General features: G+C 28.8%; 1 long non-coding RNA gene across 27 annotated transcripts; it reads left to right on the top strand.

Annotated features, from left to right (window-relative positions):
• The first annotated feature begins 1,123 nt into the window (after positions 1 to 1,123).
• On the top strand, positions 1,124 to 25,324 carry LOC105436174. Of its 27 annotated transcripts, none has more exons than XR_004218267.1 (22): positions 1,125 to 1,305; positions 1,494 to 1,736; positions 1,827 to 1,908; positions 1,999 to 2,174; positions 2,283 to 2,409; positions 7,573 to 7,640; positions 7,754 to 7,885; positions 7,997 to 8,142; positions 8,417 to 8,562; positions 8,838 to 8,983; positions 9,256 to 9,401; positions 9,676 to 9,821; positions 10,096 to 10,241; positions 10,515 to 10,659; positions 10,934 to 11,079; positions 11,353 to 11,496; positions 11,816 to 12,267; positions 12,421 to 12,917; positions 13,104 to 13,296; positions 13,385 to 13,509; positions 24,534 to 24,869; positions 24,955 to 25,324. It is a non-coding gene; the product is annotated as an uncharacterized LOC105436174 (long non-coding RNA). The 27 variants fall into 27 exon arrangements; XR_004218266.1 differs by having other exon boundaries at positions 7,750 to 7,885; XR_004218268.1 differs by having other exon boundaries at positions 7,528 to 7,640.
• Positions 25,325 to 25,798: the final 474 nt, after the last annotated feature.

Raw genomic sequence — 25,798 nt, 5'->3', positions numbered from 1 at the left:
ATTTATAATATTAATATGATTTGAAATAGAAAGTATTACGGGATACATTGAAGTTAAATTTTCGAATAGATGCACAAAAGATCCCAAGACACCTACGAAATGGAAATGAATTCTTTTTAATTTAGCAACAATATATATATTTCGTAGTTGAACAACGGTGGAGTTATGAATCATACCATGAAGGTAATTTAGGTATCACAACTACTAAACTATGCTCGAATTGGTTACGGTAAAAATTTATGATAGCCATCTCCATCAAACTTGTAGGTTTAGCATGGTATAATGCAACCATCCAAACCCTTTCCCTTTGGTGAATAATTTGTCCAGTTAAATTGTACCCTGAATTCCAAAACCATGAGAAGCAACAACATTGGTATTACACTTAAAACCAAATTTGCCACCATTTGAAACAATGCTATCCCTCTTCTTTATACTGATATTACCACCATGAGGAATGCCAACATGAACCTTTCTCGTGTGAGCTTTGAGACCTAGAGATGCACCATTCTTCTTCTCAATTTCTATACCAAAAGACAAAACTTTGTTATTTCTACTCGATGAAGTTTCAAGACCATGAGAAACAGCAAAATTGTGCACATTTATCAACATTTTAAAATATTACAAATATAACACAATTTATTTAAATATAAGATAGACCATATTGTAAATATGACGGGTAGACCATAAGAGTCTATTAGTAATAGAAATCTATATGGTCGATATAGTTTGCTATATACATAATTATTATCCTATCAAAATAGATATTAAAGATTTATTTGATTATATATAAAAAATAAAAAAAATGGTTGGAAATGATTTTGATATGAAAACGAAAGACATCCGAAAACTTGTTGTTTTGATAATTAATTTAATTTTATATTTGATGAATAACATTTCCTACTATTTAGAAATATTAAATTTGATCAATGCATGCAATTTCTTACATTATAATATTTAAAAAAGTAACGTAAAAATTTAAAATGTATTATATTTATTTATTAAGTAATTAAACCGAAGTCCATGGACCTGTTTGCTTAGCCCATAATTTTCAAAATTCAAAATTCAAAATTCACTATTTGAACGGTCACATATCTACAGGAAAATCCTTTTTAAAGCCACTCCACTTCTCTACTTCATGGAATTGCTTTGTTTCTTTTGGCACCGTCAAAATTTCTTAATGAAAACAAAATTTTTATCTTCGTTTCGCCATGGATAGAGCTCCAAGCCTTTGTAAGAGGAATAAGATTCCAGCCAATATCACTAATGTCGCCATGGCCGATGCTCTTGCTGTTCGATTTTCAATCAGTGAGTTATCTTCGTTCCTGTAGTGTCGTTCATCTTTTGATTTTGGATCGTTTGCTCGAGTTTTTGTGGTGATAGATTTGGAGTACCTGAATCGTTTATTGATTATGTAGTTTAATCGTGTGATTTTGGTGATTTTTCTAGGGTTTTGAAAGTTAATTTAGATATTTCCTTATTCCCTCTTGGTATAGGTTGAAGGAATGGAGGAGTTTTTGAGCCTTGATAGATCTGGAGTACCTGCATCGACGATGGAAGCAGAGGTTATTTATCGAAAATTCCACTAACTGCTTTGAGAACTTCGAAAAGAAGAAAGGCCCTCAGTGATGTGGCAATTACGACTTGATCACGCCCAGGTGCAACTTGAGTTTAGGGGGAGATCAGTAAATGGAACCAATTAGGACACATGTCGTTGGATGATATGCCCAACAGTTCAGGTTTGCATTTGTTGATTTCCTTGGTCTTTTTTGTTTTGCATATAGATCTATTTAGTTGAAAATTTTGATGATTGATAGCAATTGGTGCAGAACTCGTGAAGGAATGCAAGAAATTAGAAAATGAAACCAGTTATTGTTCATATGTCTATTGATGATATGTCTAACAGTTCAGGTTTGGATTTTTTGATTGCCTTGTTATTTTTTGCTTTGCACAACGATATGTTTAGTTGAGAAGTTTGATGAATGATAACAATTGGTGCAGAACCCGTGAAAGAAAATACGAAATTGGAAACTGAGTCAAGGAAAACCGATGAATTATTAGAAAGCAAATTAGATGAAGATTTGAGTGTGTAAGTAAGTTGATGATGGAGAGAAGAATAAGATGGAGTCTGAAGTTACTCTCAGAGGAGGAACCAGAAATGCTTCACTGCAAAGAAGGTTGATGGTTCTAAACAGAGGGTATTAATAACCGTCAATAATTTTTCTCCATATGTGCATTGAGCAATATTTAGCTGATATGTTCGTATGTTCTTTACATTGCTGCAGTACCACATGCTAATTTAGATGTGAAATGCTTCTCTGAAGATGAAAAGATGATGATTCTGTGGAGATTTCTGCAGATGAAATCATAGAGTGCCGTTGTTAAAAACCTCACATGCTTTTTCCCTCTCAGGTTTTTCTATTCTTTTTCTTTAATATTTTGGAATTTTGCTTGTGTGATTTTTTTGTATATTATTGCCTTTTTCCTTTATCATTTCTTTTGATATTGGAGAGCATCCTTTGGTAATTTTAAGGTGATTTTAGAAAAGTTGGTTGTCCGGAAATCATTTTTCTATATTACCTTAACTCTACCTTAATAGAAGACACGTGTCTTCTAGTTTCACTTTAGTTGGGTCTTTTTTTTTTTTTTTTTTAAATTCTAAATCTTACTCATTTGGTTACCACGATTGAATAATCAATATTATGTTTATTTCTGGTTGGAGACGGTAGGTTTTATTTTCTTTGGCCTTTGTTATCTGCACCTATACAGGGGTTCAAAAAGTTCAATCCCTCCCCTCTTTTACATGACATTCTTTTAGTTTTGGCTGTTTTCTGGTTGATCTATTGGATTGTTCAAATAACTGTCACTCTTCTAGATATTATATTCATTTTTCTCACTTTTGTGTTTTATTAATGTGTGGCAGTTTTTGTTTTTTTTATTGAACTGCTGTGTGGCCATCTTTATTTATTGTGGTCATTTGTTGTGTGCAATGTTTTTTCACGAGCCATTTTTAATTTAGATTTATTTCGTCTTTTATCTTCTTGCATTCTTGCATTTTGTATTATGATTGTTTCGAAATTTTAAGTTTTTTCTTTTTATTTTTCTGGTCCATTATTATGCAGTTTTTTTATGATTAGATTTAGTATCTTTTAGCTTGTTTTGCATTTTGTATTATGGATTGGTTTTTGAAATTTTGAGTTTCTTCTTCTTCCTTTGGTCCTTGGTTGCACCATATTTTTTATAAGACATTTTTAACTTATACTTATTAATTTTTTGCTTGCTTGTATAATTAATAGATTGTTTTGATATTTTGAGTTTCTATTTTTTTTGGTCTTTTGTTGTCTCTTTATGAGATTTATCAATTTAGGTCTATTATTTTTTAGCTTGCTTGCATTTGTATGTATGGATTGTTATGAAAATTTGAGTTTTTTTTTAACTTTTTCTTTTTGTCATTTGTTGTGCAATGTCTCTTTATTCCAATCTTAATTTAGGTTTATTTTTTAGCTTGCTTGTATATATAATTAGGTTAATTTTTTAGCTTGCTTGTATATATTTTATATTATATATTGATTGTTTGAAATTTTGAGTTTTTCCTTTTATTCTTTTTCGGCATTAATTTGTTGTGCAATGTCTTTTTAGGAGACATTTTAAATTTAAATTTATTATCTTTTAATTTGCATTTTTGCATTATTGATTGTTCTTAAATTTTGAGTTCTTTTTTTTTATCCTTTGTTTGTGTGATGACTTTTTATGAGACATTTTAGTTTAGATTTATTATTTTTAGTTTAATTTGTTTGCATTTGGTTTTATGGATTGTTTTTTGAAATTTTGAGTTTCTCCTTTTTTTTTTTATGGTTTTTTTGCTGTGTGATTTCTTTTTATGAGATATTTTTAATTTTGATTTATTATCTTTTAGTTTTCTTTCATTTTGTATTATGGATTATTATGAAATTTTTAGTTTATGTTTTTTCTTATTTCTTGTCCTTTGTCACTGTGTATCAGTCACTTTTTGAGACAATTTTTAACTTAGGTTTATTATTTTTTTGTTTGCTTGAATTTTGTATGATGGATTGTTTTGAAATTTTGACTTTCTTTTTTTCTTTTTCTGATCATTTGTTGTGCCATGTCTTTTTATGAGACATTTTTAATTTAAATTTATTCTTTTAGATTGCATTTTATGTTTTGGGATTGTTTTGATTTCTTTTTTCCTTTGTTGTTCGATGAGTTTTTTGAGTCATTTTTAGTTTATATATTTTTTAGCTTTGTTTGCATTTTGTATATATTATGGTTTTTTTTTTTTTTTTTTTTTTAAATTTTGAGTTTCTTCTTTTTTTCTTCCTTTGTTGTGCGTACATTTTGAATTTAGATTGTGTTTATTATCTTTTTAAGCTTGATTTGATTATGGATTGTTTTGAAAATTTTAGTTTATGTTTTTTCCTTTGTTTGGTCATTTGTTGTGCGATGTCTCTTTATGAGACATTTTAAACTTAGGTTTATTAATTTTTAGTTTGCTTGAATTTTGTACTATGAATTGTTTTTTTTGTAATTTTGAGTTTTTCTTTTTCTCTTTTCTTGTGGGATGTTTGTTAATGAGACATTTTTAATTTAGATTATTTATTATCTTTTCAAGCTTGCTTGGATTATTGATTGTTCTTGTTGAATTCATTTTGAGTTTCTTCTTTTTTCTTTTCTAGTCTATTGTTGTGGGATGAATCTTCTTGAGATATTTTTAGTTTAGATTTGTTATCTTTTTGCTCCCTTGCATTTTGTATAATGGATTATTATGCAATTTTGAGTTTTCGCTGGTTCTTTTTATTTGTCCTTTGTACGTGCGATGTCTCTTTATGAGACATTTTTTAAGTTAGGTTTATTATTTCTTTTATTACTTGTATTGTGTATTGTTATGAAATTTTGACTTTCTTCTTCTTTTTTTGGTCATTTGTTGTGCCATATGTCTTTTCATTTTCTTCTTTTGGGGTTCATTTTCTTCTTTTGGGGTTCTTTGTTGTGCTGTGTCATTTTTAGGACACATTTTTAATTTAGATTTATGATAATTAGTTTGCATTTTATACTATGGATTGATCTAAAATTTTGACTTTCGTTTTCTTTTTATGGTCATTTGTTGTGCGATGTCTTTTAATTTTAGATTTATTTGTTTAGCTTGCATTTTGTATTAGGGATTGTTGTGAAATGTGGAGTTTGTTACGATATTTTAAAAGTATTCTCTATTTTTTATTTTCTTTCTTTTATTTTGTTAGTTGGTGATATGGATTGTTTTATTTTGTTTTATTTTGTGAAATATGGATTGTTTTGAAAATTTTAGTTTATGTTTTTTCCTTTGTTTGGTCATTTGTTGTGCGATGTCTCTTTATGAGACATTTTAAACTTAGGTTTATTAATTTTTAGCTTGCTTGAATTTTGTATTATGAATTGTTTTTTTTGTAATTTTGAGTTTTTCTTTTTCTCTTTTCTTGTGGGATGTTTGTTAATGAGACATTTTTAATTTAGATTATTTATTATCTTTTCAAGCTTGCTTGGATTATTGATTGTTCTTGTTGAATAAGAAATTTTGAGTTTCTTCTTTTTTCTTTTCTAGTCTATTGTTGTGGGATGAATTTTCTTGAGATATTTTTAGTTTAGATTTGTTATCTTTTAGCTCCCTTGCATTTTGTATAATGGATTATTATGCAATTTTGAGTTTTCGCTGGTTCTTTTTATTTGTCCTTTGTACGTGCGATGTCTCTTTATGAGACATTTTTTAAGTTAGGTTTATTATTTCTTTTATTACTTGTATTGTGTATTGTTATGAAATTTTGACTTTCTTCTTCTTTTTTTGGTCATTTGTTGTGCCATATGTCTTTTCATTTTCTTCTTTTGGGGTTCATTTTCTTCTTTTGGGGTTCTTTGTTGTGCTGTGTCATTTTAGGACACATTTTTAATTTAGATTTATGATAATTAGTTTGCATTTTATACTATGGATTGATCTAAAATTTTGACTTTCGTTTTCTTTTTATGGTCATTTGTTGTGCGATGTCTTTTAATTTTAGATTTATTTGTTTAGCTTGCATTTTGTATTAGGGATTTTTGTGAAATGTGGAGTTTGTTACGATATTTTAAAAGTATTCTCTATTTTTTATTTTCTTTCTTTTATTTTGTTAGTTGGTGATATTGTTTTTCTTTCAACAAATGTGGAATTTATTTTATTCTTATGTAGTTGCATTTTCTCTATGATGACTAGGAGCGTGAGTAGTCCGATCCGAATAACCCGACAATCCGAACTAACCTATATAATATGGGTTTGGTTGGGTGCAAAATTTTGGCTTTTTTCGGGTTGGGGTTGAAAAAATTCGGTTTAACCCAACCCAAAATAATATATATATATATATATATATATATTATTTATTTAATAAAAGTAAAGTTAGGAATATTTTGTGTGAAACGATCGTGTAGAAACTTAAACGATAGTATGGAAAGTTAGCCGATCGTGTAAGAAATAATCGATTGTTTGAAGGTAGAAATTTAAATGATCGCGTAATCATAAACGATCATGTAGAAAACTAAACGATCGCGTAAGAGGGTAAACAATCCTATGGAAAGCTAAACGATCACGTAAGAGGGTAAACGATCGTATAGAAAGCTAAACGATCACGTAAGAGGGTAAACGATCATATAGAAAGCTAAATGATCACATAAGAGGGTAAACGATCGTTTAGAAAGTTAGTAAACGGTCATTTGAAGGTAGAAAGCTAAACGATTGCGTCAGTAAATGATCGTCTAGAAAGCTAAGCGATCGTGTAAGAGGTCGTTGGGTTGGGAATGAAAAAAAAAACCGGACAACCAAATTCGTAAAAATATGGGTTGGGTTGAGAATGTCTCCCAACCCAACCCATTTACACCCCTATCGATGACGTTCAAATTCTTTTCACCCTCTGTTTGAAACTTTATCGTGTCTATTTGATTATTCGAATCTTTCCTTCCTGAACTCTTTTGTGTTGTTTATTTTTTTTATGTGAAATTCTTTGGTTTAGTTCTATTGCTGTTGATGTGTTCATAATTGTAGATAACTTTTTTGGTATATGTTTATTTTGATTTAATTTTCTTTATTTTCTTTCAACGACATAGCAAAATTATTCTACTCTCTTTACCAACGATCTATTGGATTTTTTTTCTTTTCATTGTGAAGATTTTTTTTCTTTTATTGTGTCTATTTTTTCATTTCTTTTGTGTAATCATTTTTTTTTGTGCATTTCATTCTACCATTGCATTCATAGTTTTGAATTTTTTTAATTACAGAATTTTTGTAACATTTTCACTCTACCAGTAGGCTAAAGAATCCTCCTTGTCCTCCTTGCATTACCTATTCTTCACATGTATCTTTTATAATATATATATATATATATATTATTCCAAATATATGCATGTATATAAAGAAAATGGAACCAATTACTGTCCACATTTTGTTCGATGATATGCCTAACAGTTCAGGCTTGCATTTATTGATTTCCTTATTCTTTTTTGTTTTGCATATAGATATGTTTAGTTGAAAATTTTGATGATTGATAGCAATTGGTGCAGAACACGTGAAGGAAAGTAAGGAATTTGAAAATGAAACCAATTATTGTTCATATGTCTAAACAGTTCAGGTTTGTATTTTGTGATTGTCTTGTTCTTTTTTATTTTGCACAACGATATGTTTAGTTGAGAATGAAAATACGGAATTGGAAATTGAGTCTAACAAAACCGATGGAATAGGAAGCAAAATAGATGAAGAATTGAGTGTATAATTTGATGATGGAGAGAAGAATAGGATGGAGTCTGAAGCTACTCTCAGAGGAGGAACCGTAAATGGTTCTTGATGACACGTTAAAATCTAGTTACTGCAAACAAGGTTGTTGATTCTAAATTACATAGGGTATTAATAACTGTCAATAATTTTTCTCCATCTGTGCATTGGGCAATATTTAGCTGATATGTTTGTCTGTTTTTTACATTGCTACAGCACCACAGGCTAATTTGGATGTGAAATGCTTCTCTGAAATGAAAAGTAAATGAAGCTTCTGAAGATGATGATTCTGTGGAGATTTCTGCTGAAGAAATCAAAGATTGCCATTGTAAAAAACGTACCTTACCAGCTTTCCCTCTCAGGTTTTTCTATTATTTTTCTTTAATATTTTGGAATTTTGCTTGTGGAATTTCTGAATATATAAGGTTTTCTCCTTTATTATTTCTTTTAATTTTAGAAGAGCGTCCCTAGTAATTTTGAGGTGATTTAAGAAAAATTGGTTGTCGAGAGATCAATTTTTCTATATTACCTTAACTCTATCTTAATTGAAGACATGTGTTGTCTTCTACTTTCACTTTAGTTTTGTCTTCTACATTATTTAGCTGATATGTTTGTCTGTTTTTTACATTGCTACAGCACCACAGGCTAATTTGGATGTGAAATGCTTCTCTGAAATGAAAAGTAAATGAAGCTTCTGAAGATGATGATTCTGTGGAGATTTCTGCTGAAGAAATCAAAGATTGCCATTGTAAAAAACGTACCTTACCAGCTTTCCCTCTCAGGTTTTTCTATTATTTTTCTTTTAATATTTTGGAATTTTGCTTGTGGAATTTCTGAATATATAAGGTTTTCTCCTTTATTATTTCTTTTAATTTTAGAAGAGCGTCCCTAGTAATTTTGAGGTGATTTAAGAAAAATTGGTTGTCGAGAGATCAATTTTTCTATATTACCTTAACTCTATCTTAATTGAAGACATGTGTTGTCTTCTACTTTCACTTTAGTTTTGTCTTCTACATTATTTAGCTGATATGTTTGTCTGTTTTTTACATTGCTACAGCACCACAGGCTAATTTGGATGTGAAATGCTTCTCTGAAATGAAAAGTAAATGAAGCTTCTGAAGATGATGATTCTGTGGAGATTTCTGCTGAAGAAATCAAAGATTGCCATTGTAAAAAACGTACCTTACCAGCTTTCCCTCTCAGGTTTTCTATTATTTTTCTATAATATTTTGTATTTTGCTTGTGGAATTTCTGAATATATAAGGTTTTCTCCTTTATTATTTCTTTTAATTTTAGAAGAGCGTCCCTAGTAATTTTGAGGTGATTTAAGAAAAATTGGTTGTCGAGAAATCAATTTTTCTATATTACCTTAACTCTATCTTAATTGAAGACATGTGTTGTCTTCGACTTTCACTTTAGTTTTGTCTTCTACATTATTTAGCTGATATGTTTGTCTGTTTTTTACATTGCTACAGCACCACAGGCTAATTTGGATGTGAAATGCTTCTCTGAAATGAAAAGTAACTGAAGCTTCTGAAGATGATGATTCTGTGGAGATTTCTGCTGAAGAAATCAAAGATTGCCATTGTAAAAAACGTACCTTACCAGCTTTCCCTCTCAGGTTTTTCTATTATTTTTCTTTAATATTTTGGAATTTTGCTCGTGGAATTTCTGAATATATAAGGTTTTCTCCTTTATTATTTCTTTTAATTTTAGAAGAGCGTCCCTAGTAATTTTGAGGTGATTTAAGAAAAATTGGTTGTCGAGAGATCAATTTTTCTATATTACCTTAACTCTATCTTAATTGAAGACATGTGTTGTCTTCTACTTTCACTTTAGTTTTGTCTTCTACATTATTTAGCTGATATGTTTGTCTGTTTTTTACATTGCTACAGCACCACAGGCTAATTTGGATGTGAAATGCTTCTCTGAAATGAAAAGTAAATGAAGCTTCTGAAGATGATGATTCTGTGGAGATTTCTGCTGAAGAAATCAAAGATTGCCATTGTAAAAAACGTACCTTACCAGCTTTCCCTCTCAGGTTTTTCTATTCTTTTTCTTTAATATTTTGGAATTTTGCTCGTGGAATTTCTGAATATATAAGGTTTTCTCCTTTATTATTTCTTTTAATTTTAGAAGAGCGTCCCTAGTAGTTTTGAGGTGATTTAAGAAAAATTGGTTGTCGAGCGATCAATTTTTCTATATTACCTTAACTCTATCTTAATTGAAGACATGTGTTGTCGTCTACTTTCACTTTAGTTTTGTCTTCTACATTATTTAGCTGATATGTTTGTCTGTTTTTTACATTGCTACAGCACCACAGGCTAATTTGGATGTGAAATGCTTCTCTGAAATGAAAAGTAAATGAAGCTTCTGAAGATGATGATTGTGTGGAGATTTCTGCTGAAGAAATCAAAGATTGCCATTGTAAAAAACGTACCTTACCAGCTTTCCCTCTCAGGTTTTTCTATTATTTTTCTTTAATATTTTGTATTTTGCTTGTGGAATTTCTGAATATATAAGGTTTTCTCCTTTATTATTTCTTTTAATTTTAGAAGAGCGTCCCTAGTAATTTTGAGGTGATTTAAGAAAAATTGGTTGTCGAGAAATCAATTTTTCTATATTACCTTAACTCTATCTTAATTGAAGACATGTGTTGTCTTCTACTTTCACTTTAGTTTTGTCTTCTACATTATTTAGCTGATATGTTTGTCTGTTTTTTACATTGCTACAGCACCACAGGCTAATTTGGATGTGAAATGCTTCTCTGAAATGAAAAGTAAATGAAGCTTCTGAAGATGATGATTCTGTGGAGATTTCGCTGAAGAAATCAAAGATTGCCATTGTAAAAAACGTACCTTACCAGCTTTCCCTCTCAGGTTTTTCTATTATTTTTCTTTAATATTTTGGAATTTTGCTTGTGGAATTTCTGAATATATAAGGTTTTCTCCTTTATTATTTCTTTTAATTTTAGAAGAGCGTCCCTAGTAATTTTGAGGTGATTGAAGAAAAATTGGTTGTCGAGAGATCAATTTTTCTATATTACCTTAACTCTATCTTAATTGAAGACATGTGTTGTCTTCTACTTTCACTTTAGTTTTGTCTTCTACATTATTTAGCTGATATGTTTGTCTGTTTTTTACATTGCTACAGCACCACAGGCTAATTTGGATGTGAAATGCTTCTCTGAAATGAAAAGTAAATGAAGCTTCTGAAGATGATGATTCTGTGGAGATTTCTGCTGAAGAAATCAAAGATTGCCATTGTAAAAAACGTACCTTACCAGCTTTCCCTCTCAGGTTTTCTATTATTTTTCTTTAATATTTTGGAATTTTGCTCGTGGAATTTCTGAATATATAAGGTTTTCTCCTTTATTATTTCTTTTAATTTTAGAAGAGCGTCCCTAGTAATTTTGAGGTGATTTAAGAAAAATTGGTTGTCGAGAAATCAATTTTTCTATATTACCTTAACTCTATCTTAATTGAAGACATGTGTTGTCTTCTACTTTCACTTTAGTTTTGTCTTCTACATTATTTAGCTGATATGTTTGTCTGTTTTTTACATTGCTACAGCACCACAGGTTAATTTGGATGTGAAATGCTTCTCTGAAATGAAAAGTAAATGAAGCTTCTGAAGATGATGATTCTGTGGAGATTTCTGCTGAAGAAATCAAAGATTGCCATTGTAAAAAACGTACCTTACCAGCTTTCCCTCAGGTTTTTCTATTCTTTTTCTTTAATATTTTGGAATTTTGCTTGTGGAATTTCTGAATATATAAGGTTTTCTCCTTTATTATTTCTTTTAATTTTAGAAGAGTGTCCCTAGTAATTTTGAGGTGATTTAAGAAAAATTGGTTGTCGAGAAATCAATTTTTCTATATTTCCTTAACTCTATCTTAATTGAAGACATGTGTTGTCTTCTACTTTCACTTTAGTTTTGTCTTCTACATTATTTTCTAGTTTTTTGCTTGCATTTAAACACGCACATGGCTATTGAAATGGGGTTCACAAATGATCTGTTGGTTTTTTTTTCCAGAAGAAGTGACCTTATGTGTGTCTCTCTGTGGAACTTTAATATGAGAAGATAAAGGAGGAAGAAGGGAGAGAGAAAAGGAAGAAAAGACTTAATTGTTGGGATGACCGGATGGGTATGAAGATGCAGTAGAGGCACCCCTCAGTGGCTGTAAGGTTTAATGAGCAAATTGGAAGTAGAAAAGGGTCCACATTCATTCAACCCAAGAGGGCTTGGCTTCCTAAGTTTCTCTTGCTCTGGGTTCTGTTGGTGGCATTCATCAGTATGTTAATCTACAAGGGAATGAACACTGATAACAAAGTTAGAAGAAAGGAAGTTCTGGGAAGTATGTGTAACCAGAGGGAGGGCAAGGGTGCTTCAGGATCAATTTAGTGTTTGTGCCAACCTATGTCCATGCTTTGGCCGTTCACATTACCACTTTCCACTACTCCAAAAATGTATTAGCAATTGATGAGGTAAATGTGTTTCGATTTCTGTCTCTGATTCATCTCAGTTTGATGTTAGGCTTAAGAGTAATGGAGACAATTCATTTTTCTTGTTTCAGCTAGAAATTACCTTGACGTCTTGATTTTTAGTTTTGTAGGGGTGTTTGGTTGGTTTGAATGCAGGGAACTTTTGCTGAGTACAAGCGGCCCGAACAGCATTCGAGCGACCTTTGGTTAGTGGCGTGGCATTTGCGCGCGCAAAGAGTGGTGTACTTTGAGTGAGAAAAATTTGAGAAGCAACATGAGTGGAAGAACTATGATATGGCAAAAAAATGCACGAAGAGTGGTGCACTTTGAGTGAGAAAAATTTGAGATGCAGCATGGGTGGAAGAACTATGATATGGCTAAAAAATGGAACCCAGGAAGGAAAATAAGGAATTAAAAAATTGGAACCAATTATTCAACAATTTTTTTCTACACATGTGCATTTTTGCAATATTTAGCTGATATGTTTTTATGTTCTTTATATTGCTGCATCACCTCATGCTAATTTAGATATGAAATGCTTCTCTGATGAGCTTCGTAAATGAAGCTTCCAAAGATGAACGGTTCTGTGGAGATTTCTGCTGAGGAAATCAAAGAGCGCTGTTGTAAAAAACCTCACCTGCTTTCCCCCTCAGGTTTTTCTATTATTTTTCTTTAATATGTTTGAATTTTTCTTTGTGTGATTTTCTGTATATATTTTTGCCTTTTTCCTTTATCATTTCTTTTGATTTTGGGGAGTGTTAGTAATTTTAAGGTTATTTAAGAAAAGTTGGTTGTTTGGAAATTAATTTTTTTATGTTACCTTAACACTACCTTAATAGAAGACTGAGTCAAGGAAAACCGATGAATTATTAGAAAGCAAATTAAATGAAGATTTGAGTGTGCAAGTAAGTTGATGATGGAGAGAAGAATAAGATGGAGTCTGAAGTTACTCTCAGAGGAGGAGGAACCAGAAATGGTTCTTGATGTTAAAATCTAGTTACTGCCAAGAAGGTTGATGATTCTAAACAGAGGGTATAATAACCGTCAATAATTTTTCTCCATATGTGCACTGAGCAATATTTAGCTGATATGTTTGTATGTTCTTTTTATATTGCTGCAGCACCACATGCTAATTTAGATGTGAAATGCTTCTCTGAAGATGAAAAGATGATGATTCTGTGGAGATTTCTGCTGAGGAAATCATAGAGTGCCGTTGTTAAAAACTTCACATGCTTTCCCTCTCAGGTTTTTCTGTTCTTTTTCTTTAATCTTTTGGAATTTTGCTTGTGTGTTTTTTTGTATATTATTGCCTTTTTCCTTTATCATTTCTTTTGATATTGGAGAGCATCCTTGGTAATTTTAAGGTGATTTTAGAAAAGTTGGTTGTCCGGGAATCATTTTTCTATATTACCTTAACTCTACCTTAATAGAAGACACGTGTCTTCTAGTTTCACTTTAGTTGGGTCTTTTTTTTTTTTTTTAAAATTCTAAATCTTACTCATTTATTATTTGTTGTGTGATATCCTGAGACATTTTAAACTTGGGTTCTTTATTTTTTAGCTTGCTTGAATTGTTATGAAATTTTGACCTCTCTTTTTTTTATTTTTTTTATTTTGTCATTTGTTGTGACATGTCTTTTTACGAGACATTTTAAATTTAAACTTATTCAATTTTTCTATTGTATATTATTTTCCTTTGGTCATTTGTTGTGTGCAATGTCTACTTATGAGACATTTTTAATTTAGATTTCTATTGCATTTGGTCTTTATGAGGCATTTTTAATTTAGATTTCTATTGCATTTGGTCATTTGTTGTGTGCAATGTCTGTTTATGAGACATTTTTAATTTAGATTTCTATTGCATTTTGTATTATGGGTTATTTATAATTTTGAGTTGGTTCTCTTTTTTCTTTTGTTCTATTTTTATGTGAACATTTTATCTTTTGGTATCTGTTCTTCCTTTTCTTTCTTTCTTTATATTTTATTTACTTAAGTTGGTCATACTTTTTTTTTGTTTGAACAAATGTGAAATTTATTTTCTTCCCGTGTCCTAATAATTTTATTTTGGTGATTTAACGATTCACAATTTTCTCTGTTGTATTTTCTTTGGTTTTTGTTGTGCAATGTCTATTTCGGCGACATTTTTAGTTTCTATTTATATTTTTTTACCTTCTTACATCTTGTATTATGGATTTTTTGAAATTTTGAGGTTTGTTTTTCTTTTACTGGTCCATTGGTGTGTAAGTCTTTTCAGATTTATTATCTTTCCGGTTGATTTGCATTTTGTATTATGAATTGTTTTTTGAAATTTTGAGTTTCTTTTTCTTCCTTTAGTCTTTTGGTGTATGATGTATTTTTATGAGACATTTTTAATTTAGATTTATTATCTTTTAGCTTGTTTGTATTATGAGTTGTTTTGAAATTTTCAGTCTCTGTTTTGTACTTTTTTTTGGTCTTTTGTTCTTCATTATTTTTAGTTTGGTTGCATTTTGTATATATGAATTGTTATGAAATTTCGAGCTTTTTTCTTTGTTGTGCAATGTCTTTTATGGAGACATTTTTAATTTAAATTTATTATATTTTAGTTTGCATTTTTGTACTATTGATTGTTCTAAAATCTTGATTTTTTTTTTTTTTGTCTTTTATGAGACATTTTTTGTTTAGATTTATTATTTTTTAGTTTGTTTGCCTTATGCATTATGAATTGTTTTTAGAATTTTGAGTTTCTTCTTCTTTTCTTTCCTTTTTGTCTTTTGGCTATATTTGTGAGATAATTTTAATTTAGATTTATTATCTTTTAGCTTCCTTGCATTTTATATTATGAATTATTCTGAAATTTTCGGTTTATGTTTTTCCTATTTCTTTTTGGTCCTTTGTCATTGAGCGATGTCTCTAATATCTCTTTATGAGGCATTTTTTTTACTTAGGTTTATTTATTTTTTACTTGCTTGAATTTTGTATGATTGTCATGAGATTTTGATTTTCTTTTTTCCTTTTCTTGTAATTTACTGTGAAAGACCCGTTTGTGTTATGGGATTGTTATGAAATTTTGATTTTTTTTTAGTTTGTAATTCAATGACTTTTTACGAGTCATTTTTAGTTTAGATATTTTTTAGCCTGTTTTCATTTTGTATTATGAATTGAAATCTTGAGTTTCTTCCTTTTCTTGCTTTGGTCCTTTGTTGTGCAATATTTTTGTATGACACATTTTTAATTTTGATTCTTTTTAAGCTTGCTTGGATATGGATTGTTTTAAAATTTAGAGTTTGTGTTTTTCTTCTTCTTTTCTTATTATTTGTTGTGTGATATCCTGAGACATTTTAAACTTGGGTTCTTTATTTTTTAGCTTGCTTGAATTGTTATGAAATTTTGACCTCTCTTTTTTTTCTTTTTTTTATTTTGTCATTTGTTGTGACATGTCTTTTTACGAGACATTTTAAATTTAAACTTATTCAATTTTTCTATTGTATATTATTTTCCTTTGGTCATTTGTTGTGTGCAATGTCTACTTATGAGACATTTTTAATTTAGATTTCTATTGCATTTGGTCTTTATGAGGCATTTTTAATTTAGATTTCTATTGCATTTGGTCATTTGTTGTGTGCAATGTCTGTTTATGAGACATTTTTAATTTAGATTTCTATTGCATTTTGTATTATGGGTTATTTATAATTTTGAGTTGGTTCTCTTTTTTCTTTTGTTCTATTTTTATGTGAACATTTTATCTTTTGGTATCTGTTCTTCCTTTTCTTTCTTTCTTTATATTTTATTTACTTAAGTTGGTCATACTTTTTTTTTGTTTGAACAAATGTGAAATTTATTTTCTTCCCGTGTCCTAATAATTTTATTTTGGTGATTTAACGATTCACAATTTTCTCTGTTGTATTTTCTTTGGTTTTTGTTGTGCAATGTCTATTTCGGCGACATTTTTAGTTTCTATTTATATTTTTTTACCTTCTTACATCTTGTATTATGGATTTTTTGAAATTTTGAGGTTTGTTTTTCTTTTACTGGTCCATTGGTGTGTAAGTCTTTTCAGATTTATTATCTTTCCGGTTGATTTGCATTTTGTATTATGAATTGTTTTTTGAAATTTTGAGTTTCTTTTTCTTCCTTTAGTCTTTTGGTGTATGATGTATTTTTATGAGACATTTTTAATTTAGATTTATTATCTTTTAGCTTGTTTGTATTATGAGTTGTTTTGAAATTTTCAGTCTCTGTTTTGTACTTTTTTTTGGTCTTTTGTTCTTCATTATTTTTAGTTTGGTTGCATTTTGTATATATGAATTGTTATGAAATTTCGAGCTTTTTTCTTTGTTGTGCAATGTCTTTTATGGAGACATTTTTAATTTAAATTTATTATATTTTAGTTTGCATTTTTGTACTATTGATTGTTCTAAAATCTTGATTTTTTTTTTTTTTGTCTTTTATGAGACATTTTTTGTTTAGATTTATTATTTTTTAGTTTGTTTGCCTTATGCATTATGAATTGTTTTTAGAATTTTGAGTTTCTTCTTCTTTTCTTTCCTTTTTGTCTTTTGGCTATATTTGTGAGATAATTTTAATTTAGATTTATTATCTTTTAGCTTCCTTGCATTTTATATTATGAATTATTCTGAAATTTTCGGTTTATGTTTTTCCTATTTCTTTTTGGTCCTTTGTCATTGTGCGATGTCTCTAATATCTCTTTATGAGGCATTTTTTTTACTTAGGTTTATTTATTTTTTACTTGCTTGAATTTTGTATGATTGTCATGAGATTTTGATTTTCTTTTTTCCTTTTCTTGTAATTTACTGTGAAAGACCCGTTTGTGTTATGGGATTGTTATGAAATTTTGATTTTTTTTTAGTTTGTAATTCAATGACTTTTTACGAGTCATTTTTAGTTTAGATATTTTTTAGCCTGTTTTCATTTTGTATTATGAATTGAAATCTTGAGTTTCTTCCTTTTCTTGCTTTGGTCCTTTGTTGTGCAATATTTTTGTATGACACATTTTTAATTTTGATTCTTTTTAAGCTTGCTTGGATATGGATTGTTTTAAAATTTAGAGTTTGTGTTTTTCTTCTTCTTTTCTTATTATTTGTTGTGTGATATCCTGAGACATTTTAAACTTGGGTTCTTTATTTTTTAGCTTGCTTGAATTGTTATGAAATTTTGACCTCTCTTTTTTTTCTTTTTTTTATTTTGTCATTTGTTGTGACATGTCTTTTTACGAGACATTTTAAATTTAAACTTATTCAATTTTTCTATTGTATATTATTTTCCTTTGGTCATTTGTTGTGTGCAATGTCTACTTATGAGACATTTTTAATTTAGATTTCTATTGCATTTGGTCTTTATGAGGCATTTTTAATTTAGATTTCTATTGCATTTGGTCATTTGGTCATTTGTTGTGTGCAATGTCTGTTTATGAGACATTTTTAATTTAGATTTCTATTGCATTTTGTATTATGGGTTATTTATAATTTTGAGTTGGTTCTCTTTTTTCTTTTGTTCTATTTTTATGTGAACATTTTATCTTTTGGTATCTGTTCTTCCTTTTCTTTCTTTCTTTATATTTTATTTACTTAAGTTGGTCATACTTTTTTTTTGTTTGAACAAATGTGAAATTTATTTTCTTCCCGTGTCCTAATAATTTTATTTTGGTGATTTAACGATTCACAATTTTCTCTGTTGTATTTTCTTTGGTTTTTGTTGTGCAATGTCTATTTCGGCGACATTTTTAGTTTCTATTTATATTTTTTTACCTTCTTACATCTTGTATTATGGATTTTTTGAAATTTTGAGGTTTGTTTTTCTTTTACTGGTCCATTGGTGTGTAAGTCTTTTCAGATTTATTATCTTTCCGGTTGATTTGCATTTTGTATTATGAATTGTTTTTTGAAATTTTGAGTTTCTTTTTCTTCCTTTAGTCTTTTGGTGTATGATGTATTTTTATGAGACATTTTTAATTTAGATTTATTATCTTTTAGCTTGTTTGTATTATGAGTTGTTTTGAAATTTTCAGTCTCTGTTTTGTACTTTTTTTTGGTCTTTTGTTCTTCATTATTTTTAGTTTGGTTGCATTTTGTATATATGAATTGTTATGAAATTTCGAGCTTTTTTCTTTGTTGTGCAATGTCTTTTTTGGAGACATTTTTAATTTAAATTTATTATATTTTAGTTTGCATTTTTGTACTATTGATTGTTCTAAAATCTTGATTTTTTTTTTTTGTCTTTTATGAGACATTTTTTGTTTAGATTTATTATTTTTTAGTTTGTTTGCCTTATGCATTATGAATTGTTTTTAGAATTTTGAGTTTCTTCTTCTTTTCTTTCCTTTTTGTCTTTTGGCTATATTTGTGAGATAATTTTAATTTAGATTTATTATCTTTTAGCTTCCTTGCATTTTATATTATGAATTATTCTGAAATTTTCGGTTTATGTTTTTCCTATTTCTTTTTGGTCCTTTGTCATTGTGCGATGTCTCTAATATCTCTTTATGAGGCATTTTTTTTACTTAGGTTTATTTATTTTTTACTTGCTTGAATTTTGTATGATTGTCATGAGATTTTGATTTTCTTTTTTCCTTTTCTTGTAATTTACTGTGAAAGACCCGTTTGTGTTATGGGATTGTTATGAAATTTTGATTTTTTTTTAGTTTGTAATTCAATGACTTTTTACGAGTCATTTTTAGTTTAGATATTTTTTAGCCTGTTTTCATTTTGTATTATGAATTGAAATCTTGAGTTTCTTCCTTTTCTTGCTTTGGTCCTTTGTTGTGCAATATTTTTGTATGACACATTTTTAATTTTGATTCTTTTTAAGCTTGCTTGGATATGGATTGTTTTAAAATTTAGAGTTTGTGTTTTTCTTCTTCTTTTCTTATTATTTGTTGTGTGATATCCTGAGACATTTTAAACTTGGGTTCTTTATTTTTTAGCTTGCTTGAACTGTTATGAAATTTTGACCTCTCTTTTTTTTTCTTTTTTTTATTTTGTCATTTGTTGTGACATGTCTTTTTACGAGACATTTTAAATTTAAACTTATTCAATTTTTCTATTGTATATTATTTTCCTTTGGTCATTTGTTGTGTGCAATGTCTACTTATGAGACATTTTTAATTTAGATTTCTATTGCATTTGGTCTTTATGAGGCATTTTTAATTTAGATTTCTATTGCATTTGGTCATTTGTTGTGTGCAATGTCTGTTTATGAGACATTTTTAATTTAGATTTCTATTGCATTTTGTATTATGGGTTATTTATAATTTTGAGTTGGTTCTCTTTTTTCTTTTGTTCTATTTTATGTGAACATTTTATCTTTTGGTATCTGTTCTTCCTTTTCTTTCTTTCTTTATATTTTATTTACTTAAGTTGGTCATACTTTTTTTTTGTTTGAACAAATGTGAAATTTATTTTCTTCCCGTGTCCTAATAATTTTATTTTGGTGATTTAACGATTCACAATTTTCTCTGTTGTATTTTCTTTGGTTTTTGTTGTGCAATGTCTATTTCGGCGACATTTTTAGTTTCTATTTATATTTTTTTACCTTCTTACATCTTGTATTATGGATTTTTTGAAATTTTGAGGTTTGTTTTTCTTTTACTGGTCCATTGGTGTGTAAGTCTTTTCAGATTTATTATCTTTCCGGTTGATTTGCATTTTGTATTATGAATTGTTTTTTGAAATTTTGAGTTTCTTTTTCTTCCTTTAGTCTTTTGGTGTATGATGTATTTTTATGAGACATTTTTAATTTAGATTTATTATCTTTTAGTTTGTTTGTATTATGAGTTGTTTTGAAATTTTCAGTCTCTGTTTTGTACTTTTTTTTGGTCTTTTGTTCTTCATTATTTTTAGTTTGGTTGCATTTTGTATATATGAATTGTTATGAAATTTCGAGCTTTTTTCTTTGTTGTGCAATGTCTTTTTTGGAGACATTTTTAATTTAAATTTATTATATTTTAGTTTGCATTTTTGTACTATTGATTGTTCTAAAATCTTGATTTTTTTTTTTTGTCTTTTATGAGACCTTTTTTGTTTAGATTTATTATTTTTTAGTTTGTTTGCCTTATGCATTATGAATTGTTTTTAGAATTTTGAGTTTCTTCTTCTTTTCTTTCCTTTTTGTCTTTTGGCTATATTTGTGAGATAATTTTAATTTAGATTTATTATCTTTTAGCTTCCTTGCATTTTATATTATGAATTATTCTGAAATTTTCGGTTTATGTTTTTCCTATTTCTTTTTGGTCCTTTGTCATTGTGCGATGTCTCTAATATCTCTTTATGAGGCATTTTTTTTACTTAGGTTTATTTATTTTTTACTTGCTTGAATTTTGTATGATTGTCATGAGATTTTGATTTTCTTTTTTCCTTTTCTTGTAATTTACTGTGAAAGACCCGTTTGTGTTATGGGATTGTTATGAAATTTTGATTTTTTTTTAGTTTGTAATTCAATGACTTTTTACGAGTCATTTTTAGTTTAGATATTTTTTAGCCTGTTTTCATTTTGTATTATGAATTGAAATCTTGAGTTTCTTCCTTTTCTTGCTTTGGTCCTTTGTTGTGCAATATTTTTGTATGACACATTTTTAATTTTGATTCTTTTTAAGCTTGCTTGGATATGGATTGTTTTAAAATTTAGAGTTTGTGTTTTTCTTCTTCTTTTCTTATTATTTGTTGTGTGATATCCTGAGACATTTTAAACTTGGGTTCTTTATTTTTTAGCTTGCTTGAATTGTTATGAAATTTTGACCTCTCTTTTTTTTTTTTTATTTTGTCATTTGTTGTGACATGTCTTTTTACGAGACATTTTAAATTTAAACTTATTTTTTTAGCTTGCATTTTTTGTTATAGCCTGTTATGAAATTTGAGTTTTTTTTTGTCTTTTGTTGTACGATGACTTTTTTACGAGACATTTATAGTTTAAATATTTTTTAGCTTGTTTGCTGCATTATGTATTGTTTTTTTTAAATTGAGTTTTTTTCATTCTCTTCTTGGTTTTTTTTGTTGTGTAATATCTTTTATGAGATATTTTTAATTTAGATTTATTATCTTTTAGCTTACTTGCATCATATTATCGATTGTTTTGAAACTTTGCTTTCGATTCTTTGTTGCGAAATGTCTTTTTAGGACACATTTTTAATTTAGTCTCGTGTGTATTAAGTTGGTGTGATGTATAGATTATTTTGAGATTTTGAGTTTTTGCTTTTTTTTTAGTTCTTTGTTGTGCAATGTCTCTTAAGAGACATTTTTAACTGAAAGAATATTTTTTAGCTTGCTTGAATTTTGTGTTATATGGATTGTTCTAAAATTTTTGAGTTTTTTTTTTGTTTGTTTGTTGTAGGATGTCTTTTTAGGAGACATTTTAAATTTTGATTAATTATGTTTTAGTTTGCATTTTTGAACTGTGGATTGTTTTAAATTTTTTATTTTCTTTTTTATTTTCTTTTTTATTTTTTGGTTCTTTGTTATGCAATGACTTTTGAGGAGACAATTTTGTATTATGGATTGTTTTTTAAAAAAATTGAGATTTTTTTGTCCTTTGCTGATGTTTTCATGCAGACTTTTAATTTAGATTTATTATCTTCTACCTTGTTTTTGAACTTTTAGTTTTTTTTTTTATTTTTTTTGTCTTTTGTTGTACGATATCTTTTCATGAGATGTATTAAATTTAGATTCATTATCTTTTAGCTTCCTTACACTTTGTATTATTGATTGTTTTGAAATTTTGAGTTTCTTCTTTTTCTTTTAGTTCTTTTTTGTCCAATGTCTTTTTAATTTAAAATTTATTATATATTTTAGTTTACATTTTTGCCTTATAGATTATTCTAAAATTTTCACTTTCATCTATTTCTTTTAGTTCTTTGTTGTGAAATATCTTTTTAATTTAAATTTATTATATTTTAGTTTGCATTTTGCATTAGGGATTGTGTTCTATAATTTTCACTTTCTTGTCGTTGTGCAATGTCTTTTGATGAGACATTTTAAATTTAGATTTATTCTTTTAGCTTCTATTTTGTATTAGGGATTGTTTTGATATTTTTACTTTTGGTATTCTAATTTAGATTTATTCTTTTAACTTGTATTTTGTATTAGCGATTGTTTTGATATTTTTACTTTGGGTTTTCTTGGTTTTTTCTTTCTTTTTGTTTGTTTGTGATTTTTTTTTATTGAATAAATGTGGAATTTATTTTCGTCTTATGTAATCATTTCATGGCGTTTAAATTCTTTTCACCCTATCTTTGAGACTTTTTTGTGTATTTGATTATTCAAATCTTCCCTTTCTTGTTTTGTGTGTTTTGTGTGTTCTGTGTTTTCTTGTTTTGTGTTTTCTTGTTTTGTGTTGTAGATAACGCCCTTGTATATGTTTCATTTGATTTTATTTTCCAAATTATGATATTTACATTTTCAAGTTAAATTTGTAAAAATAGCAAATTTGAAAGCATAACCATCTGATTACCGTTATATTTGTTAAATTTGCAATATGAAAAAAAAAAAGAAGTCTTAATGAGCTATTTTTTCTACATTTTTTGTCATCTAATGCAATTTTTTTTTCATTATAAGTGTTAATAGAAAATTTTGAGACCAATCACATATTACCGCATCATTTACTAAATTGATAAAAAATACAAATGATTAAATGTGAAACTAATTAAAAAAATTGACATGTGTCCCAAATTAAAATTGAAAACATAAATTGGCCAAGCTACATGTTTTCATTATGGACGTTGGATCAAGTTAATTATTATTTAGACCAAGTTTAATTGAGCCAAAAAAAATAAGCTCAATTTAGCTCATAGGCTATGACCCAAATCCATGTGAAATAAGCTTAAATAGGCTATGACCAAAATCCATGGATCTGGTCCATGGACTAATAAGGTTTCAGAGTATAAAGCCCACTATAGAACACTATAAATAGAGTTCTCCTTATTGCAAGGGTTGAAAATGTTTTACTCAAGAAAATCTAGAGATAATTCTCCCAAAGCTAGAAGATTTTAAGAGTCAAAAATACAATTTTTCTTTCAACATTCAAACTTCAAGAACAATACGTGCTCCGCTTCCTCAAATTAAACGTAGGCGTTCAACCAAATTCAAGAACATCATGTGCTTTGCTTCCTCAAATCAAGTGTAGACGTTCAACTAACTTCAAGAACACTACGTGCTTTACTTTCTAAAATCAAACGTAGGCATTCAACAACCTTAAAAAACATCATATGCTTCGCTTCCTCCAAATCATGCATAGACGTTCAACGAAGAGAATAAAAGGATCAAATTCTAGAGATCAAACCACATCACATTAAATCAGAATAAGTTCAACTCCACGAATCAAATTTTTTCAAAAATCTCGTGCGAACAAATTGACACGTCCAGAGAGACATCTCTACCTCTCATCTCTCTAGTCATCTAAATCTACAAGCAAACCAATGACACCAAAGAAAACTGCATCCAAATCTTTTGTTGCAAGCGACATTTACACGAGACTTGTCATCCACAGTTGTTCAAAAGGGATCATCTAGGAGCATGATCAAGGTTTTGTCATCACGCAGAGCATCCTTAAGCAATTGATAGAATCTTCTAAAGGTTGGATCATTATCAAAGAAAATCTTTAATTTGTTCGACAACTTTATTCTTGCTTCTGATCTATCCGGGCAAAAATCACACCTTAAAGTAATGTATGTCACGATGGCTGATGTAACAGTCGAGACTGCCATTGTAGAGATGGAGAGGAAAATAAATTTTCTAATGAAAGTTGTCGAGGAGCAAGATCATGAAATTGGTAAGATCAAATGCAAATTTGTGAAACTGTTAGAGTCAATCAAACTCATATTGTCAAATCTGGGGACAAAGGAAAGAATGTGGTGCAAGAAAATCAACCACAACAACTTTTATGGGTTTCCTTCTCAGTCCAACAACTATAGTATATGATCACAAGCTGTCTCAATAGGAAATTTTGAGACCAATCACAAATTGCCACATTAATTTTGTGTAATCATTTTTGTGCATTTTCCATTCTACTTGTTAGTGTTTAATTTGAAATTCATAATTGAGATGAAGTGTTGATTGATAAGGACCACAACGATAATATTTGGATATAAAAAAGCCAAAAAAGGGGCGAGTCTTTCCTCATGCTTCTATTAGTAGGATTTTCATTAATTTTTCTCTCTCGAATTCAACATCACCATGTTAGTCAATATTTTTCTCCCCTGGTTTACTTACCTATCTTTGTAGGTATCGTTTTCATAAACTCTTTATTTGATTAATTTTTGTGTTTTCTTCCTTTATTAATTAGGGCTAGAAGTAGTTGGAACCAAATTATGCTGAACAAATTAAGAGCACACGATCAAGGCAGGAAACGTCTAATTATGAATTGGCAAGTGACTTTTCCTTGTTTAATCAATTAAATTTTTATTATGATTCTAATCATGCATTTTGGGTATCTACTTTCATCAAAATCAAATTAATATGGGTAATCCTCTTGGATTAATACACCCAGCCTCATATTCAATTATGAATTTTATTACATTAGCGATTACTAAATCCCATGGTTCACTAGTTGGGTAGTGAACGCTAATCACAGTGAAGATATTTCAGAAGTTACCGACTCAAAAACATTTTTTCAATCTAGGTAACCATTATCACGTGATCCATACAAAATCGTTACTTTTACTGTTCATATTATAGCCTTGTGGTGGATGTCAACAATTTTACAGAAATTCTGCTCAACTCCCATATCGTTGCAGTGAAAATGAAAGCGATGGGATGATTAGATGCACGGTAAACAACATTGTAAAGAGTATGAATCCAGTGGAAAGGGCAGTCCTGGGATTTATGTGCAAGGAGATTGTTGATATGAGAAGACTAATGTGGCTGAAGGAATGTGGATTGGAAACACAGCTTGTTAAGTAGTTCCATCTACCATTTCCCCTGAAAACCATTTACTAATCGCTAAATGCAGAAATATTTGTGCTCCTTAATTTTATGATGCAATTTAAATGCTCTTGAACAGTTTGGTTGTTGTTTAGAGAAAAACAAGCATTAAAAATCAAGGATGTGATGAAGAAAGCGCGCTTTTTTTTTTCTTTTTGGTTTGTTTCTTAAAATGTGTTTGATTATTGTTTCCGGATTGTGATTTCTCAATTTGAAACTTTCAATTAGCTAAAAATTTAGTTCTGAAATTTGAAAAATAGGAAGACAAAATTTGAGTAGATACAAGGGATCAATTAGAAAATTAGAAAATTTATTGTTTCAAAACAGCTCATAATCAACAAGAAAAGGCAACCAAAAATATACTCTTGTTAGAGTTAGATAAATATAGTAGCCAGTGAAACAAATATATATAGGCCTTTTGATCATTCCAAAATTTCAAAATACACCCACAAAACTTTCCTTAACCTAATCATCAATTTCAATACACTCAACTACCATGGCTGCGGCAAGATGTTTCAAGCTCTTACCCACCCTTTTCTTAGTGTTTGTTTGGCAATATTGTGCTAAAGTTGGGGCCAGTGGCTTTTTCGACGACTTTGACAGCGGTTCATTTGGATCAAGTGGTGT

This window comes from Cucumis sativus, chromosome 7, assembly GCF_000004075.3.
Source record: "Cucumis sativus cultivar 9930 chromosome 7, Cucumber_9930_V3, whole genome shotgun sequence".
In the NCBI taxonomy this organism is placed as follows: Eukaryota; Viridiplantae; Streptophyta; class Magnoliopsida; order Cucurbitales; family Cucurbitaceae; genus Cucumis; species Cucumis sativus.
The sequence above is the reverse complement of the archived record's forward strand: the minus strand, read 5'-3'. Positions and strand labels throughout refer to the sequence as shown.